Source organism: Falco punctatus, assembly GCF_963210335.1.
Source record: "Falco punctatus genome assembly, chromosome: 4".
In the NCBI taxonomy this organism is placed as follows: Eukaryota; Metazoa; Chordata; class Aves; order Falconiformes; family Falconidae; genus Falco; species Falco punctatus.
Genome location: NC_137583.1, coordinates 18419783 through 18427130, shown reverse-complemented (window position 1 = coordinate 18427130; position 7348 = coordinate 18419783).

The window sequence follows — 7348 nt, the reverse complement described above, 5'->3', positions numbered from 1 at the left end:
AAGTGATGTGCTGGAGGAAATCTCTAGCAAAGGTTAGAAACATCTAGCCCCGTTTCTGGCTTACAAGACCATCCCCTCTCTTTCAGAGGTGTTTGTGATGCTCACGCATCCGCCTGGACAAGCTTCTGTGGGGAAGCTCACCCTGCCTGCCTGCCTGCCCACTCTTCTTTGCTTGCTACTCCAGATTAGTGCCAGCTCTTAGCTGTAGCACAAAATTGTTGAAATCTTTGAACACCCAAGCATCAGTCCTTGGCCACCAACTCTCCCAATGTTTATGGGCCAGTAAACTATCTGGGGAGCGCATTTATTCTGTGCTGAACGTATCAGAGATGATGCATATGGGGAGAGAGCCAGAATTTCCTGCAGTAGATAACTTGCCTTGCTGTGAAAGCCCTGGGTAGACCCTGCTGCCAAGACGGCAGGAGTGACTGACCAAAGATTTGGTGCTCTTTGGTGGTGCTGGTGTTCTTTTAAGTTGCCATTTCCCTACTATAGGATTTGTATTGCACACCCTGGTGTCAGCTCTCCAGTCTTTCAGTTCTGCAAATGCTGACGAGGCTGGCAGGTTTTCCAGTTTAATGAAGAAAACAGCTGCAATACTGTTTCCCCCTTCCCTTTAAATTTTACTAACAGGAAAGGTACTGAAAAATGCAATGGGAGGGAGCAGAACTTGGGGCCAAGGCTGCAAGGGGCTGAGATGCACTGGTTGACTGGAGATGTTGGCACAGAAAGGATCAACCATGGCAGTCTGGAAGGTTCTGGGCTCCTAGAAGTGAGCACATTCCTTCAGAAATCAGTGTAGGAAAAAAAATGTAAGTTTTATTTCAGCAGAAGTGAGCTCAGAATGTACCAAGTTGACTGAACCTGGTGGAGAACAAAGCGAAGGAGAGGTGTAAGGCAAGTGGGTGATGAAATGGTTGTCATGAGTGCGTGGTCTTCTGCTTCTGAATGGCACATGGTCATGCTCGGTGCCAGTGGGCTCTTCACACTGTCCTGGATCACTGGGGAGCAGCACATGCTTCTTGGGGGAAAGATAGATGGGAAAAGGCCTCTTCAGGAGCACAAGCTGGATCTCTTCCTGGGATGGCAGAAGACACTCATGTCATAGAATCATAGAATGGTTTGGGTTGGAAGGGACCTTTAAAGGTCACCTAGTCCAACCCCCCGGCAGTAAGCAGGGACATCTTCAACTTGAACAGGTTGTTCAGAAGCCCCATCCAACCTGACCTTGAATGTTTCTAGGGATAGGGCATCTATCAACTCTCTGGGCAACCTGTGCCAGGGTTTCACCACTCTCATTGTAAAAAATTTCTTCCTTATATCTAGCCTAAATCTACCCTCTTGTAGTTTAAAACCACTATCCTTTGTCCTATTGCAACAGACCCTGCTAAGCAGTTTGGTCCCCAGCTTTCTTGTAGGCCCCCTTCAAGTACTTAAATGCCGCTATAAGGTCTCCCCAGAGCCTTCCCATCTCCACGCTGGACAACCCAAGTCTCTCAGCCTGTCTTCATAGGAGAGGTGGTCCCACCCTCTGAGCACCTTCATGGCTTTCATCTAGGCTCGCTTCAACAGGTCCATGCCCTTCCTGTGCTGGGACCCCAGAGCTGGATGCAGTACTGTAGGTGGGGTCTCTGCAGAGAGGAGCAGAGGGGCAGAATCACGTCCCTTGACCTGTTGGCCACGCTGCTTTTGTGAGCGCGCATTGTCAGCTCATGTCCAACTTTCCACCCACCACTGCCCCCAAGTCGTCCTCAGCAGGGGTGCTCTCAACCCCGTCACGCCCCAGCCCGTACTGATGCCGGGGGTTGCCCTGACCCAGGTGCAGGACCCTGCCCTTGGCCTTATTGAACCTCATGAGGTTCACGTGGGCTCACTTCTGGAGCTTGTCCAGGTCCTCCTGGACAGCATCCTGTCCCTCAGGTGTGTCAACCACACCGCTCAGCCTGGTGAAACTTGCACAGGCTGATAACAAAAGGAGATGCATGCTGTGTAGCTCCATTCTGCAGAGCCCCACTTAGTACGATAGCACTCGTGGGTACGCGGCCGGGACGGTGGGCTGCTTCAGTACCATGTCTATTGTCTCACAAGTGTGGCATGCATCCATACAGCAGCTGGGCAAGCAAAGAGAAGAGCAATTTTCTGAATGCCTTCTGTTGAGTGGATGCAGGGCTACGATTCAGCGCAAGCACTCCATCTACCTGAAGTGTAGACCCACTGCTGCCAATAGATTAGCCTTGGAAGTTTTAATTCAGATAAGCAACCATGTTTCTGGCTGTATATGTGAAGCATCCCTTTGTGGTGGAAATCTTCTTCTTTGGGAGATTATGTCTGTGGATGCCAGAAGGTACTTGGCAGTAAGTGTGTTTTGCATTTGGCTCCCTGCGCAGTCTCCATAACGCACTCACTGCCTGAAGATGGTCTTTAGCTGCAAAATTCTGATCCCCATCTTAAAACACTTTGCTGTCCTGGCACTCTCAGTTCCACAAGTTTAGGTTTATCTGCTTGGTATTTCTCCACCTTGGGAATTTGGTTTGGGACTAGCTGTTAACAAATTAAATAGTTTAGCACTTTTTTCCCCCCCTCTTTATTTCTTTGGTAATGCTTTTGCAGCAGCGGTCCATCAGGGAATATAGAAATAATCAGCTTGAAGAAAATCCTGAGAAACCTGTCTGCACCTCTCCAAATAGGTCACCTGCCAGGCAGCATCCTTGAAAATTGTATGGGGTGCCTCTGAGATAGCCTCCAGATTATTTATTGTGTTATAATTCAATTAAGTGGTGGCAGGGGAGCTGTGAGGGTGGCTGTGAGATCCTCATGTGCTAGATATTTTTGGAACCTACAGAGGAAGAAATGAGAGTATTCAGGATTGAGTAATTACAAGGGTTAGGATTTAATAGGGAATTTATACTGCAATCTGTGGATATTAATCTAGCTAAGCAACTTCATATGGAGGCAGAGTAACGAAAGCACTCATCAAACAGGTAGCTAGGATGATGCCTATAAATAATCAGTAAATGATTTATGGGAAAACAGAGCAGATATGCTTGGACAACATTTTATAATCATCCCAAAATTATGGAGATAGATGCTCTAAAATGTGAGTCTGCCTTATAGACAGCAGCCTTGTAGGTCAGTAAAGCACAAAAAGGTTATGCATTAAACCCAGGTGGATTCCTTTCTGAACAGGCTGAGAACAGATTTTCCTTGAGTCATTTAAAGGAAATAGGGGGAAAAAATGTGTAGCTGAGAGAACGAGTGCTTTAATGTAAGGGACTGAAATGCTAGCAAAGCACTTTCCTAGGGAAAGAGCATTAACTCTCGGGATCAGAACTGTCCTGCTGAAGGTGCAGATGAAACATGACTGAGCTGAAAAAATAAGCGGTATGTTGCTTCAGTTCAGCTACAACAGCAAAATAGTGAAACACTTGTAATATTAGTCTTACGCACTGGCCATGTTTAAGATGTGTCTTTTGGAGGTGTTACTAGTCTTCGAAACTTTCAGTGCAAGACACCTGGGAGTAATAATAAACATTCCTCATTTGTTTAAACCATGAGGTTTCACTAATCGGGGCTTTCTAGCTGGTTTGTGAGACCTCTGCCTGCATTTCTGCATAAACAATTACAAAACTACAGCTCATTAAAAGGTTAATATCTTCTTTTCACCTCTGCTGGCTCCAAGTGAATAGAAATTATTTAGATCTGTTAATCTGCTCAGTGAGGAGAGCGGGATGTCATGGATGGCACTTCGGCGTTTGGCTGCAATGGCATTTCTGTGTATGGCTGCAGAGGATGCTGTCACCAGCCTTATCAGACGTGAATTGGATAGTGACTGGTCAGACTCTCGAGGCATTCAGTCAGTCCCACAAAAGGACAAAAGGGTGGCTGTGTGGTTTTAGCCTGAGTTATGTGTGTACACTGAGCAGAGCCCTCTTCCCACTGCTGTTCGGGAAGCTCTGCTGGGCGCTCGGCAGCCAAGGGCTGCTGCTCTGACGAGTTGCCAGTGCCTCCTTCTGCCTCCCCCGCAGAAGGCATTGGCAACATCTGTTTCCCATTTAAGTTCACCAGTATTACTTTGATAAATGGTCAAATGCAATCCAGCAGGTGGGGGCATGTCTTACTGTCCTTTCAGGACTCTGCGGTCATAGTATCTGTTATTGTCTGAGAAATCCACATTTCTAAGCCCTGCCAGCCATCAGGATTAAACGTCAAATTTAATTTATCTCTTGGAAAGCTGTGAGCAGACATCCTTTGGAATGGGAAAGGGGGCATTTAGTGGATGAGGTCCTGCACTGAGATGCAGTTAATCTGGGTTCAGTTCCTGCTTCTGTCACAGGTGTCCTGCACCAGGGCAGGATTCAGAACCAGGATTCAGCCCCCAAGGGTGGGACTGCAGAATTATTCAGGACACTTCACTGCGGTGCTCATTTAGGTACCGTACAGCAGTAAAGCCCGCTGTTTTCCATGTCAGGTTGCAGAAAAGGGATGGGAGACCCCCAGCTCACTCTGTTGCTGGGATGCTGCAGAGTTAAGACAGAAAATCAATGGGGTCAGAAAAAAGGGATTAGGCAAGATGGAGCCTGACACTTCAGCCTCAGGAGGAAGGGTCCTCCAGGCTCTTTTCCCAGCTCCTGGGAAATTTATATTTTTCCTGAACATATACAGGGAAATTTCAAGACTTCCTATAAAGGCACTCCAGCTTACAAAGTCAGTGTCCTGTGTGGTTACGCTTGTTCCCCTGTCTTCTTCATTGCACCACATCTCAGCTTCAGCAGGAAGATGAAGGCCAGCACCAGCACCTCAGGAAACCGGCCGTATGTTCAAGTTGTTGTGGTGGGGCAGCCTCAGGACATGCTTCCAGGGGGAGACCTTACCATGTCGGAGCTAGGGCACAAGGCAGGTCCATCTCCAGCTCCTCAGACTGGGCAGGTAACTGCCAGAAGCTCACCTCGAGCCAGTGTACCCCTGCGATGTGCTGAGCGCTGGGCACCGCTGACATACGGTGCCACCTGGGCGCTCAGGTTGAACGTTGGCTTGTGTTGACACAGTCTAGAAAAGTCTCAGAGAAGGAAGGGCCCCAAATCTATGACTTGGACTCTGAAAATAACCCTTATTTTTAATGGAAGCAGTCATATCATCCAACAGTTATTCCTGGAGACCACAAATCTGATAAAGACAATGACAGAACTGAATGGCAATTTATGAAGAGACCTTGTGAGATAGTGAGGATCCATAAAATGGAAAGTTGTGCAGTATTAGTGGTATAATAAAACAGCTTTATTAGAAACTATCCATGAACTAACTGTTCTCTGGACAATCAAATCATCCCACTGTCTACTCACACCGCTTTTGTTAGGCTAGACTACTTCAGCACACAAGTAAATAAATATAATGAAAAAATAATCCTGACATGCTCATTTGTCTACCCTGTCACCAGTGATCTATATTTTTGAGGATATCCTGAGATGAATGGCTGCAAGAAGATCCTGATTGTGTTATGAAGAGCACAGGCTGTCCTTTTAAGCAAGACAGTAGATTTATCTGAAGGCCAAGTGTTCCCCAAGTATTAATTCCTATCTGTTTTTAGGAACAATAAGAGCTGTTTCTGGCTTCTTCATAGTGTCTCGATGATAAAGAAAATATATCCAGATTTAAGGCTATCCAGTGCTATTATGCATATACAGAGAAGTGTGTACACACACACTGGCACGTTCCAGTCCCTGGTGCAGTGCCACAGCGTGGGCAGCTATAGGTACCCTGTAAACAGCTATAGGTTGCCTGTGGACAGACAAAGGTTGCCTGCAAACCAGCACACATAGATCTGTTCTGCTTTTGAGCGCCTTATGTACTCACCCTGTGTTGCAGCAGTTCCAAGTCTGTTCTAAACTCAGGCAAAACATAATAAGTCTCAACCCCGGACAGGTAACATCTATTTATTTTTTTACAGTCCTGTGTTAAAAAGGCAGCGAGCACAGATGAGACCTGTGAAGGTGAAAAATCTGACTTTGCCTTATCCCAAACAAAGAAAAAAAACAGATGTACACCTGGACCCAAGCCTCCAAAGGTCTGCCAGCATATCTGGGTTTCTCCAGTGGTGATAACTTCAGTATCAAAAGAAGAACCTAGAAGAAGGACAGTAGTTTCCTGGCATAAACCAGGAAATATTGGTTCCTTAATACTGTGGCAGAGGCATACAGCTCTGCCATGCTTCAAACACACACCAAGAGAAGTCACTCTTGTTCCTCATTTCCTCCCTCTGACTCTCTCTGGTCACTATTAATCATTAGGCAATTAAATCCTTTAAGATAAATCACCACAAGTTTCTCTTCTGTAAACAGAGAAACAGCTTTTCTTTGTAAAGATTGATTTAGTTGCCCTGTAATTTCCTGTTTAATTAAACAGGATCAGACTGACAAATGCAGGTTTTTAAGCACTTTGTTTCTAGCTTTATTTCCTTCTGCTAGGAATACAAAAAGGATGGACTTATTTTTCATTGCATTGAGAGGGTAGGTTAGTACCAGTCATTTTGCCCATGGGCATTGATTAATATAAGTTATTAATTGATTTGGCCTTGATTAATATCAGCTATGTTAGATAATCTCATACAAGGGAGCTCCACCTTGCTTTGTAGCCCTCATAGAATCCTAGAATGGTTCGGGTTGGAAGGGACTTAAAGACCATCTAGTTCCAACCCCCTGCCATGGGCAGGGACACCTTCCACCAGACCAGGTTGCTCCAAGCCCCGTTCAACCTGGCCTTGGGCACTGCCAGGGATGGGGCACCCAAAGCTGCTCTGGGCAGCCTGTGCCAGCGCCTCGCCACCCTCACAGTGAAGAATTATTACTAATATCTAATTTAAATCTACCCTCTTTCAGTTTAAAACCATTACCCTTTGTTTTTTCACTACAGACTCTACTCAGCTGGTACAAAATGTGCGTCAGACCTTTCTGAGCCAGATGTGTTTGTCCAGAAATGGGACATCTTTGTTCTCCTTTTTCCTTGGCTGCATTGAGCCCTGCTCAAAGGGATGAAACCTTGTTGATCTGTGTCTCAGACCTGCATGCTGGGTAGGTAACAAATGAAGGTCCAGGGCTACATCTTCTTCAGAGAGGTGAAGGGTTTCCTGAGAAGGGGCAGGTGCTGAGAGATCTGCAGGCACAAAGCTGAGGATTATCCTCAGATGGATTTTGGGCTAGCAGCTTAAAGCAAATCTATCCCCCGGCACAGCAATAAGTCGAGGGTCTGTGCTGGGAGCCCTCAGTTTGGGTGGAAGAAGACTGAGGGGAGCATGGCCATGGGTAACATCATGAGAGGGGGAGATGCATCCACACATGGAAGGATCACCATGTCC